Consider the following 13,983-nt stretch of genomic DNA (forward strand, 5'->3'; position numbering starts at 1 on the left):
TACTTGGTTCAACGGCTCAACAAGAAACACACGCAGAAAATGTTTGTAATGGCTGTAAAATATGTCAGACCAAAACCCATGTTTATTGTTATGGAAAGCAACGTAAAAATATAATTGCAACCCTGTTTTAGTTCACATTTTACATAAAGACATATTACGCCGATAAATTCTTGAGGAAGGTAAGTTTTAAATAGATTTTATTTTTTTTTTTTTTTTATTTTATAAAAGCTTACATAATAATACAATTATTATACAAACTTAAGAAAATACGCAGCACTAGCATCATGGGCTATCGGCCGACTGGTTATGTTATATGCGTCGAAGAAGGTCGCTGTCTTTCAAAAAGTTGTAGATTTTCGAAATGTTGTTGCTTGAGGGATCCATCAATAAAATTATTGGATCAGTATTATTGAAGTTTGACAGTCTATGAGTTTGAAGTGCTGGACAATGTTGCAGAAGATGCAATAGATTTAAATCTGAATCACAAAATGGGCATTGGTTGATCTGAGTGCCATTTAGTATGTGAGCGTGTGTGATAATGGAGTGGCCAATGCGAAGTCTGATATATGGAATGATATAATTAGATGAAAGCGATGACGGAAAGGATGGTTTGATACGATTTGAATTTATTTTAGAGTAGTGGTGTCTGTAATTCATCCAATCAAGCGCCAATTTAGTGGATCTTTGTTGAATAATAAGCCGTTTTATATCACTCTTAACAAACAAGGCAGATGTAGTTGTTGGAGTGATGCACACCTCCTTAGCCACCGAGTCCGCAAAAGTATTTCCAATGATTCCAGAGTGACCGAATTATCCACATTATTTTTAGTCTATGTAGCTAACGAAAACAACAGCGATCTAATGCCAATAATGACGTCATTGTAGTTACTGCGGTTTTTAAAGCTTGAAAACACGATAGACTATCTGTACAGATGATGAATTTACCAAGGTTTTGTTGGGCATACTGGACAGCTTTGAGAATACCCGTAGCTTCAGCGGTAAAAATTGAACAAAATGGAAATAATAAACCATACGATTTTCTTTGTTGGTTATCATCAACTACAGCAAAAGATGTATGCGACGATTTGGAGCCATCAGTATATATAAACTGCCAACCAAAAGATTTGAAGTGCGCAGATAATTCCAAAAATCGAGATTTATACACAGTGCTTGGAGTGATGGATTTGCGAAGAAAAGTAAGATCACTAATGAAAGAAGATTCATTTACTTTCCACGGTGGAATATATTTACTGCAAGGCAGCAATATTTTAAGCGGCAACTCATTGGTTTTAGCAAACAAAGCACTTTTAAAAATAGAAGACGGTATTTTTAGGAGACCTCTTTCTGCAAAGTGATGATTGAAAGTCCTTTTTTATAGTAAAGTTCGTGCTGAGTATGAGTTTTGAATAAAGCTTATTTAAGCTATCTTCCACTGCATCTTTTAGAGAAGGTAGGCCAGCTTCCGTCAGTATGTTTTTAATTGGCGATGTTGGAAACACTCGAAGAGAACAACGAACTGAAGAATGATAGGGCGCAGCAAGCATCTTTAGATGATTCTTAGAATGATGTCCATAGATTTCCAAGCCATAATTAATTACAGATGAGAGGTGAGGGCTTTAGTGACGTTGACCAGTAAGCCGAGCCGATGAGTGAGCGCTTACATGAGAGGTATTTAATAATATTTAAATTAACAAAAAGTCTTTTTCTTATATACTGACAATGTTTCTTAAATGTATACTTAGAGTCTAATACAATACCAAGGAACTTAATACTATCTGTACACAAAATGTTTGTATTATCAAATGTGAGCGTTGGGATAGTACATTGATGTTTTTTACAAATATGAAAAAGTTTCGATTTAGGAAAAGATATTGATGTGCCTGAAGTAGAGGACCAACGAGAAAGACACGCAATAAAATTTCAGAGAAAGTAATTGTTACTGAAGTCAAATTTGAAGTTTTTGAGAATAAAAATTAAATCATCAGCATAAATCTGATGCCGGATAGTAACAAAATCTGATAGAATGGTACTGATTTCATCAAATGCAATAGTAAATAGGATCACCGAGAGCGGTGACCCTTGTGGGGTACCATTATCTAATGGTAGAACAGAGGATGAAACATTGGATATGATAACACTTAATTTACGGTTGGATAGGAAAGATTTGACAAAGTTAAAAATACGAGAACCCACTCTCCACCTACTAAGCTGTCTTAACACTACATGAATCCCAATCCTGTCAAATGCTTTTAGGAAATCTAAAAAGAAAGAATAGAAACATGATTTTTGTGGGACAGAGTATCAGAGATAAAGTGATCAAGGTGCAGGAGAGCATCCAACGTACCCTGCCCCCTCTTGAACGCAACTTGGTTGTGCGAAATGAGATTATTAGATTGAGCATACCAGGCGAGTCTAGTAGCAATAATCTTTCAATCAATTTACCAAGGCAAGGAAGAAGGGAAATGGGACGATAACTGCTGACCACACCAGGAGGTTTACCAGGTTTTAAAATAGGAATAATCGCGCTAGTCTTCCAGAGGACAGGGTAGTTGCCACTGAGAAAAATACTATTGTAAAGTTTGACTAGACGGGATATAAGGAATGGAGGAAGGTGCTTGATGATAAGGTAAGAGATTTTATCAATGCCAGGAGTTTTGCCCTTGACTGACGAGAGGGCTAAATTAAAATCAAGTTCAGATATATCGGCATCTAAATATTCAGCTGATTGAGATAAGGTGGAAGGAGGAAGGTAAGGAGAGCAAAGAGAAGAAAGTTTACTAGAGGAAAAATCAGAAGAGAAATTGGAGTCCAAAGAAATATTGGAAAAGTGGGTGGCAAACTCTAAGGCTATATCTTTGGGATATAGTAGAGTGCCCCCGAGGAGTATTTAAATAAGTGATAGGAGAAGAAGGTGATAAACCAGCCAGTCTTTTCATATCAGTCCAGATTTTTCTAGAATCCGAAGAAGAAGTGATATTATTCGTAAATTCTTGGAAACAATGAACCTTAGCAGCCTTAGCTTTATGGCGAAAAGTGCATTGGATTTTTTGTAAGCTATTAAGTTTGCACTAGAACGTAAACGTTTAAATTGATGCCATGCGATCTGTTTCAGATTTCTTAGTGCAGAAAGCTCATTATTCCACCAAAGAGGAGCAAGCTTGACTGGTTTAGAAGAAGAAAGGGGAAAAGAATAGTTAGAAGCAGAACGTATAGTTTTTTGGATTCTAGAAGCCTCTTGATTTATATTGGAAGAAAAGGGGAAATAACGTGAATGCGAAAAACAGGCTTCTTCAAACCTATCCCAATCAGCCGAATCAGTTTTAAACCGAATCCTGGGCTTAAAAAATGAATGAGGGCGAGAAGTAGATATTTTGGAAAGGATGGGAAAATGATCACTGCCATGGAGATCATCAATACAACACCAGGATATTTTTGAGGAGAGGGAGGCAGAACATATGGAAAGATCAATATTAGTGAAGGTAGAGTGAGTGGAAAAATGGGTGGGGGAACCATCATTTAAAACAATGCAGTTGGATCTTAGTAAGGCATCCTCAATGCTACGTCCTTAGGAGTTAGCCGAAGCAGAGCCCCAAAGGGACTCCAAGCATTGAAGTCACCACACAAGATAAAAGGATTTGAACCGGAAGGAATAAAGATTTAAAAATTCAGTAGTAGAAAATGATTGATCAGGAGGGGAATAAGCACAGATGATTGAAATTTTATAGGGGGCGAGGATCTCAATAGCTACAGAAGAAAAAATTGAAAGGGGTATGGGAAGTAATACGTGAGGTAGATTTCTTTTAACTAGGATGGCAACTCCCTGCTTGTTGGTGGTGTTATGTGGGAGATTAATAAAATATCCCACATAAGCCCTAGGGGTAAAAGCTGAGGCATTATAAGATAGGTGAGTTTCATTCAACAGGATAATAGATGGATTGTACGACCCCATAAGTAACTCTAAGTTAATATAATTATTAACATAACCGTTAATGTCCCATTGAAGAAGTGTAATCATATCATATGTAAACTTATAAAAGAAAAAAGTTAAGCTACGAATATTTTATTTAAACTAAATGTCTTCATTGTAAGAAGGAAAATTGGGTAATGCAAGAGGATCTTGCGAGCAGGAGAGGGTGGGGGAGGGTGTGATAGGACAGGAGGAAACGATATTGAGAGGAGAGTCAGAGATGGATAAAGGGGAAAAGAGAGGGGAAGGAGAAGTGACAGAAGAGGAGGTAGGATGGGTTGGAAGGGATTGTTTAGATGAATTGATGTCTGTAGTTGTTGTTAGATTAGTTTTGGTAGGATTGTTGGATTTGTTATTAGGTGTTGTTTCATTATTGATTTGATTAGTATTGTTAGAAATTTTAGCTATAGAGACAAAAAGAGTTTGCATTAGAAGTTGTATGAGAAAATTGAATTTTATACTTGGTAACAGCTTCACGCATACTACATTTATAAATAGTTTTAATTTTTACATATTTCTTTGGATTGTTGATATTTAGGGCAAGTATTAGATGATGCCGGGTGGTCGCCTGAGCAATTTGCACACATTATTCTCTTACATTCAGTAGGTGGGGGCATGATCGGAAGGGAGGTTGCATGAGAGACACAAGAAGGTGAATTACGGCAGTATTTTGCTGTGTGGCCAATTAATTGACATTGCTTACAACGCATAGGATTAGGGTAATACGGACGGACAGTGAGGTTCCTCCAGGCAACATCAATTCTTTCAGGAAGTTTGTATCAAAAGTTAATAAAACTACACCCGTAGGATTACGGGAGCCGTCAGCAATTCGTGAAAACTTATGTACAGCAGAAACACCCTGCTCCTTAAGACCATCAACAATATCTTCTTCTGATAAGTTATTCAGGAATGGGGCGTATATGGTGCCTTTAACCGTATTCAAAGTATTATGAAGCTTGACATTGATATGACCTCCGCCAGGTAAAATTTTTGCAGAAAGAAATTTGCTAGCTGTTTTGTTGTTATTTACAAAGAGCAGTAGGCTACCATCACGTAGCTCAGTAACTTTACTTACTTCCTTACTGATTGCTTGAATACCTTTATACGTAGCGAAGCATGATGACGAATTAAGTGGCTTGTTGTCGTCCAGCGATGACATGACCAAAAATTTTGGATCATCCGTGTTTGAGACTGGTAATTCTGGAAATTGGTCTAACGGGATCGGATTTGGCTTTTTTTTCTTTTCTTTTTTCATTATTGGAGATAATAGGAAAACCTATTATCCCCTAATTTGGTGGCCCCAGGGGCCATAGTAAACGCGAATTTTAGTTTAACAAATTAAGAAATTAAGTGATTGAAAAGATATAAAACGATAAAAAATTAATTCACAAACAAAGCACGAGCGTAATATAAACGCAGAACAAACCGTTATACCGTTTTAACAAACTCAATAAGCACAGAGCGAAAAGCAACCGGTTACGATGACAGTTCGACGGTGAATGTAAATAGATTTTATAATTTCTGTTTACAGTATAAAGATTTGTTAAAAATTTTTGTTAACGGGGCATCTCGACAGCCACAAATGTATGGCATACTAACTATCAAAACTACTGCTATTGCCATTGCCAAATCTGTATGTGAGCATTTGTTATCATAATATATTCATTTGCGCAAAGGGGTCGGGTAGGCAGGTTCGAGCTGATGTAGCGAATGTTTTGAGCTATTGAACTCTTTAAGTCTTTTATGTGGAAAATAAAAAAAGGAGAAAGATCCTTTTTTTTTACAAGTGTATTTCTGGGAAAAATAAGAATTCATATTTTTGGACTACTATATAATAATTGTGGCATAAATTTCATATTTTAATTAAAAATAAATTTATTATGAGCAATGATATTTTGATTTATGCTTTTATAAGTTAATTAAATTTAAGACTTCGCTCATTCCCAATAAATGGAATACTAATTAGTATGCCGTATATTGAAAGCAATAAGCTGCCACTTCAGCAGTTTGACGGCGCAGTTTCCATTTCTATGAAAATTTCGAAGGGGCAACATATCCCATTTACACATATACCGACGGCATTTTCATTTCAGTAATATTAAATTTAGTAGAGCGAGTATTAAGACGGTTGAGTTAGTCCAAAAATATAATTTTTTATATTCCACATAAAAAAATTTAAACAGTTCAAGAGCTCAAAGCATGCGAAATCGAATTGACAGCTAGTATGCCATAAATTGTTCACTGTCGAGATGCCCCGTAAGAATAAATACAGAATGTGCGCCAATTCACAATACTCATGCACAATAGTCATTCTCAATAAATTGAACGAGTCAGCCGTTCATGTGACACTAGATTCTGAATTTTTTCTTGCCCTTGCATATTTCGGTATAGGATTTTCGCATTTTGTATCATCGGTAATCTTGAATGAGCAAGAGAATCCCCCTATTGTAAATGACTATTTTGCATAACCCCTGCAAGACGGAGGTAACAGATTGCGCAAACACATTGAAACATTTTCAGCTGTTCACTAACACTGTTAGATTTTCTGGAATTTTCAATTGAATGGGAGAATACGTAAGTAAGATAGAGAAAAACTATCGACGTACTTAACATATTGTAATATTAACTTGCTAGAATAGGAGAGACGAATGCCCAATTTTTCAAGAAGAAGAAAACGAAAAGCGCACTTTATTTTGGATTTTAAAGAGGTAAGTTCGTTATTTCATAATTTGATATTTTATAATTAGTTTCTTATATACATTTATACTATATATGTTATTAATTTCTTTTATATAGAGTAAGCGAAAAAGATTAACAACGAGGAAAAGGTAAGCATTGTGAATTGAATGTCGTGTGTGTAATTAAAATTTTTAATATTACAGAAATCATTTGGAGCATTTGGATGCCTATAACAAAGACGCATCATTCAATTAGCCGCATCACCGATGACTTGGAGGACGAGCATTACGTGGAGCTCGCTATTAGTTTAAGTAAATATTTTATTATTTTGATGTTATATTAAATAAAGTGAAATAATAAAAAAAACTGAATTTTATTTAAAAGAATTGAATTTGCTAGAAGTAACAAATGGGTAACAAATAATCTTCTGCTTATTCCTACTACCATGTTTATATGTTATGGGTGACAAAGTGATAACGAAAATAATAACACTAACAGATATTCGAGTAACAAATACTTTTTATTATCCATAACACATAGGTAACCTATGCGCTAACAAAAGAATTTGTTACCCGTAACATACTGTGAAGAGATTTGCTAACAAATGTGTGTATTTTGTTAGAATAAGGCAGCATCCGATATTTGCCATTGGTTAGAGCGAGATAACCATTGAACATTAAATAGCTGTGTGTTACTTTTTTCCCACTCTCTGAACAAAAGTAACAAATATTTTAACGAATGCAAAAGTGAACAATAACAAGCCGCTTACACGTTTGCTAACAGCTACCCGTCTTGCAGGGACTATTGTGCATTCATTCTTAATGTTCGTTTCCAGCTTTCAAGTAAATGCTCAAGAAATAACCCTGCCCTGATTTAAAAATTTTAATTACACACACGGCATTCAATTCACAATGCTTACCTTTTCCTCGTTGTTAATCTTTTTCGTTTACTCTATATAAAAGAAATTAATAACATATATAGTATAAATGTATATAAGAAACTAATTATAAAATATCAAATTATGAAATAACGAACTTACCTCTTTAAAATCCAAAATAAAGTGCGCTTTTCGTTTTCTTCTTCTTGAAAAATTGGGCATTCGTCTCTCCTATTCTAGCAAGTTAATATTACAATATGTTTAGAATGTCGATAGTTTTTCTCTATCTTACTACGTATTTTCCCATTCAATTGAAAATTCCAGAAAATGTAACAGTGTTAGTGAACAGCTAAAAATGTTTCAATGTGTTTGTGCAATCTGTTACCTCCGTCTTGCAGGGAAGGAATTTATTTCTTGAGCTGTAGTCAAGTAATTTTGACAGCAGGTTACGCATTATGAATGATCGACATTTAAAGAGCAAGAGAGAATAAACAAAGAAAATAGACTTTGTGTGTAATTTGTATGTATTTATAGTAAAATCCAACTGACAAAACTTTTCTAAACAAAGCCACAAAGGAGCTGAAAGAAAAATTTGCTGATTTCAAAAATAAATCGATATCCGAATATATTGCGAGTTTAAATTATAGAAATAATGAAGACCATAAGATGTGGAACGCTACAAAATACATAAAACGGCCTAAAAAAAAGGTGTACCTATCAAAGACAGTAACAACGTTTGGTGTAGAACAGATAAAAGTAAAGCAAATGCATTTAGTAAATACCTTGAGGCAACTTTTACTCCTTTTGATAACAGTGGCAGGAACAATGATGCTGAAATATTAGAATTCGTTGCAGCATGTCAAATGTCTTTACCACTGAAGCATATTACACCCGCTGAAATACGTACTGAAATCGAGAAATTGTCTAACAAGAAAGACCCAGGATATGACAAAATTGATGCCAAAGTAGCTAAATGCTTACCTAAAAAAGGAATTTAATTCTATTTTAAGGCCAAGAATGATAGAATATAAGATTACGACACTAGTTTACCGTTAGTTTTTTTCGGTTTAGCTCGTGACAATTCTTACAAAAGCAAATACATACATTGTGCAAGAATTTCGTGACGTAACAATTTTGCGTTGCGAAGAACAAGCATAGAAATGCATACAAATTGAAAACAGAAAAGTAAACACTTTTGGAAATTCCCAAAATAATATTAATTCATTCGTCTTTGCAGGAAAAATTTCAGTGGAATGTTTAGAATATTGTTGCGAGAAAGGATATAAGTAGTTTTAGGCACAATAAATAGAGTAGCATGTGTGGAAATTGTTCAAATGAAGAAAACCAGTGAAAGTGTACTGTTGTATTTATTTAAATTTCTAAGCATAAATATATTAATTTTTTAAAATGAAATGTGCAGTGGCTTGTTGTAATAATTAATATGCAATTAAAGGATCGAAAACGAGTTTTTTCAGTTTTCCGGCCGATTTAAAAGTTGCCAAAAAATGGGTGTTATTTTGCAAAAGAAATGATAAATATGTTACAAATATATCTTCAATATAATTTTACAATTCTTTTATCATAATTTCATACATCTGATACATCTGAACTTATAATATATGTACATATATATTTATATACAACACAAGAAACGTCTTCTCCATTTGAATCACAACTTAATAGACAATTTTATTATCAATAGGCCGATATATTTCTTTAGAAATGATTCAAATCTTTTCACTCAACAATATTCAATCGCTTCACTAAAACTTTTCATTATAATCGAAAGAATTAATAATATTTTGCGAATTTACAAAAGTGTTTACTTTTTTTTTTACAATTTGCAAGCCATTTGACAGTTTTTTACTCTTGTTCTTCTCAACACGGAACTATGACGTTTCGTAATGGCGGTCGTCGTAATCTTATATTCTATCATTCTTGTTATTAAGGCTTAACCATTTCTCTACCCAGTGGAAATGTGCTGATATTGTGATGGTGTCTAAACCAGCTAAATCTGAGAACGAAATCACTTCATATAGACCAATCAGTTTGTTGTCTCTATTCCCCAAAATATTTGAAAAAATATATTTTTGCGCAGAGTATTACCAATACTAAAAGAGAATAAGGTGATACCTGAACACCAATTTGGGTTTCGTCGATATCATGGTACTCCGGAACAATGCCACCGTGTAATTGATACATTATTGATGCTTTAGAACGTAAAGAATATTGTTCGGCTGCGTCTTTAGACATTCAACAAGCATTTGATAAAGTTTGGCGTCAAGGTCTACTGTACAAATTAAAAAAAGTATTCTCCTCGCAAGTATATCTAATTCTCAAGTCCTATTTAACAAACAGGTCGTTTTATGTAAAGATAAATGACGATACGTCTTATATAAAATACATAAATGCAGGAGTACCACAGGGAAGCGTTCTTGGCCCTGTACTATACACCATCTTTACATCTGACATTCCAGAAACTGAAAATGTATTAATTGCTACTTATGTTGTTGACACTGCTCTATTGTCGTCAAGCCAGACGCCAATTGAAGCAACTAATTTAGTGCAAAGAGAATTGAACAAGATACAGACTTGGTTAGATTGCTGAAAAATAAAAGCAAACGTGAGTAAATCCGTACACGTTTTATTTACATTAAAGCGAAGCGACTGCCCTCCTTTGCTTTTAAATGGCAATACTAATCCTAAAAGTGATAACGTTAAATACCTCGGCACGCACTTGGACAAACGATTAACTTGGAAACAGCACGTACAAGCCAAAAATAAACAATTAAAAATAAAAACCAAACAACTTTATTGGCTATGACCAAGTCGCAGTTATATCTTGAAAATAAATTACTATTATATAAATCTATACTAAAACCTATATGGACATACGGTGTGCAACTTTGGGGCACTGCTTGTAATTCAAATATTGAAATTCTACAAAGATACCAATCGAAAACTCTAAGATTAATTACAAACACGCCTTGGTTCATAACAAATAAAGCCATTCATTCAGATCTGAATATACCTTTTGTTAAAGATGAAATTAAAATATTTAGTTCAGCATATTTGCACAGGATAAGTTATCATGACATCAACATTTCAAAATGAACTACACTTCATAATAATGATTTTAACTAATTTAGTATAAATTTAACGATTCCTTTGAATTTCCAAGGAACAACTGTTGATTTCATGTTTTTTCGCAAAACCTGCGTTGCCATATTCGCATTTCACTGAAAAAATGTATTAAAAATTATTACTAGATTTCTTTAGAGCTGCATACTAGTACACGAAAATTTACCCCAGGAAATTTAGACCTATATATATTTAGAAGCTCAAACAATTGGCTTGGCAAGAATAAAATCTAACTAGTAAATCAAAATAGATCCCAACTGGAAGCTTATATCTCTGCCTCACCAGAGAATGTAAAGTATAGAGAAGGTGCAAATCGAAATCTGTATGACGGTTCGATTGCGCGGCTAACAGAGTTGATAGAATCAGATGAAGGAATTCGCCGAGCTCTGGCTATTTAGCAGAATTGAGCACTTTCAGTGGCAGAAATATATGTAAAATGACTGAGAATAAATAAAGAGAATTGCTATGTAGAAAAATATACAAAATATATAAAGACACACAGAGAATGTAAAAAAGCACTCTCTGAGTGACATATGCATGCTTATATTGGATTATATGAGCCATTGTCCCATATGCGTGATTACTTTGGTAAAAATGGTAAAAATTTTATGTGATAAAATTAAATAAAAAATAATTTTAAATAAATTATTATTTCAAAAATTATATTAATTTCGTCTATTATAAAATGAACTTAAATGTGCTTATATAAACACTTCCATTCATTCCTTCCATTTCTAAAAACAAATTAATGACCTTCATGAAATATGCATATTCGCATTATTTCGTTATCATTTCCATATTTGTACCAATAGAATTTCTATGACACATGCATATGTACATATATATATTATTTCTCTGGCACATTTGTCTGTATGTTGACGAATGCAAATTGCGAGCCACATACATATGTGCATACAATCATAATAACAAGTGTCGCACGCTTCTTTCGCATCTCCGTTGTCACGGTCAACCAATGGCCGAAACTTGCGTTTTGTCAAAGAGTCAAGTGCTGAACAAATTGAGCACGACAGACTGCAAGCGACATCTGTCAAATATTAAAATACACACGTTCTTATGGACACCGTTATGTAGTTGTGCAGCTAACTTAATAACTGTGTCCCTAAGAACGTGTGTATTCTAATATTTGTCGCGCTCATTGGTTCAGCACTTATGTGATAATAGAAAATCCAAGCTGTGCCGAAAAAATAAACTAATGGCCGCCGATTGTCACCGCTTCCCTTGCCGCTGTACAGCTCCGCCAACAAACCAGCGTAAATATGTATGAAGATGTATGAGCGTGAATACATATCGACGCAGATTTTTGCGAGTCACGGAAAAATATATTAGACAAATATTGTAAATCGACAACGGCTATGTTGCCACTTTTGTCACTTCTTTATGTGAAGAATCATCAGAAAGTTGTTCAATTTATGATTTTTAGCTTTTGCCATCGTCGCGAAAAGACACTTGTAGGCAAAGGCATGCTCGGGGAGATGTTACGGCGTCTGTTTTTATGAATGAAGCGAGGTCGCTTGTGGCATATGCGCCTGCGTTTATGAATGAAATCGTTTTTGTTGTAAAATTTACTACATTTGGCCTTCGCAATTAGGCTGCCATATTGACTTGTGATGCTTCTGCTATTTAGACAGTTGTTGTTTTTGTAGAACAATGCTTCAATGTATTGTTGGTGTGGTATGCTTGAATGCGTGTGCATTATTTGTTCGGCAATGTATGTATGCAAATATATGTACATATAAGTATATATGAATGTATGAACATACAGATCAATGCGCGCGCATGTCAATGTTGTCGTATATCTCGTACAGCTCATCGTTCCATCGAATGCGATATTCGCCGTGGCCAACGCGCAAAGGACCATAAATCTTTCGCAGAACTTTTCTCTCGAAAACTCGCAACGTCGACTCATCAGTTGTTGACATCGTCCAAGCCTCTGCACCATATAGCAGGACGGGAATTATGAGGAATTATAGAGTTTGGCTTTTGTTCGTCGAGAGAGGACTTTACTTTTCAATTGCCTACTCAGTCCGAAGTAGCACCTGTTGGCAAGAGCAATCCTGCGTTGGATTTCCAGGCTGACATTGTTGGTGGCTGGTTCCTAAATAGACGAAATTATCTACAACTTCAAAGTATGACTGTCAACAGTGACGTTAGTGCCAAGTCGCGAGTGCGACGACTGTTTGTTTGATGACAGGAGATATTTCGTCTTGCCCTCGTTCACTGCCAGACCCATTTGTTTTGCTTCTTTGTCTAGTCTGGAGAAAGCAGAACTAACGGCGCGGGTGTTAAGGCCGATGATATCAATATCATCAGCATACGCCAGCAGCTGTACACTCTTATAAAAGATAGTACCTTCTCTACTAAGTTCTGCAGCTCGTACAATTTTCTCCAGAAGCAGGTTGAAAAAGTCACACGATAGGGAATCGCCTTGTCTGAAACCTCGTTTGGTATCGAACGGCTCGGAGAGGTCCTTCCCGATTCTGACGGAGCTCTTCGCGTTGCTCAACGTCAGTTTACACAGCCGTATTAGTTAAAATCATTAGATAAAATCATGATTTGAATTTCTGAATGCGCACATGCGTATACATACATACATAATAAGATTATGATATGAGCATGTGCAGAGACATAAGATTAATATGATAGAAGATGTACATATATGCATACATACATATGTACATATGTATATACTGTTGTGATAAATTTAATTTCTGTTAGTAGGAAATATAATATATAAAATAATTATTAGAATAGTATATTATGTAAAAATCAAAGAAAATTATTAAATGTGCAAGTCCAAATTGACGAAAAATATTACTATGCATGCATTCATACAAAACTATACTCATATCATAATTATGTTTACATGTCAATATTGAATTGCCGACGGCAAAACGCAAAAGCATACATATTTGCATACATTGCGATTCCCAAGTTGAAAGAAAAATTGAAGCATGAAAATATCACAATGCTGTTGTTGGGAGCAGCATAAGGAGCATGCATACATATATTTATGTCTCTTCATATTCTTGGGCATGTGAGACAAGAACATAAAAAATTTGTTTATGTTCTCTGTGTGAGAGGTGTGTTTTGTACACATTTTTCGCTCTTCAAAATGAAATAAAATATAAACAAGCAAAACGAAAATCGTCATGGGCATTTTAATATATTTATCTCTCTTCATATTATCTGCTTTGGCATATATGCCATGCCATCATATGCCGAAAATACATACATATATTTCTTTCTCTCATATTCTTTGTTGAATATGTGGAGAACTGTTAAAAATGTTAAAATTGCG

Source organism: Bactrocera tryoni, unplaced genomic scaffold (genome assembly GCF_016617805.1).
Source record: "Bactrocera tryoni isolate S06 unplaced genomic scaffold, CSIRO_BtryS06_freeze2 scaffold_7, whole genome shotgun sequence".
In the NCBI taxonomy this organism is placed as follows: domain Eukaryota; kingdom Metazoa; phylum Arthropoda; class Insecta; order Diptera; family Tephritidae; genus Bactrocera; species Bactrocera tryoni.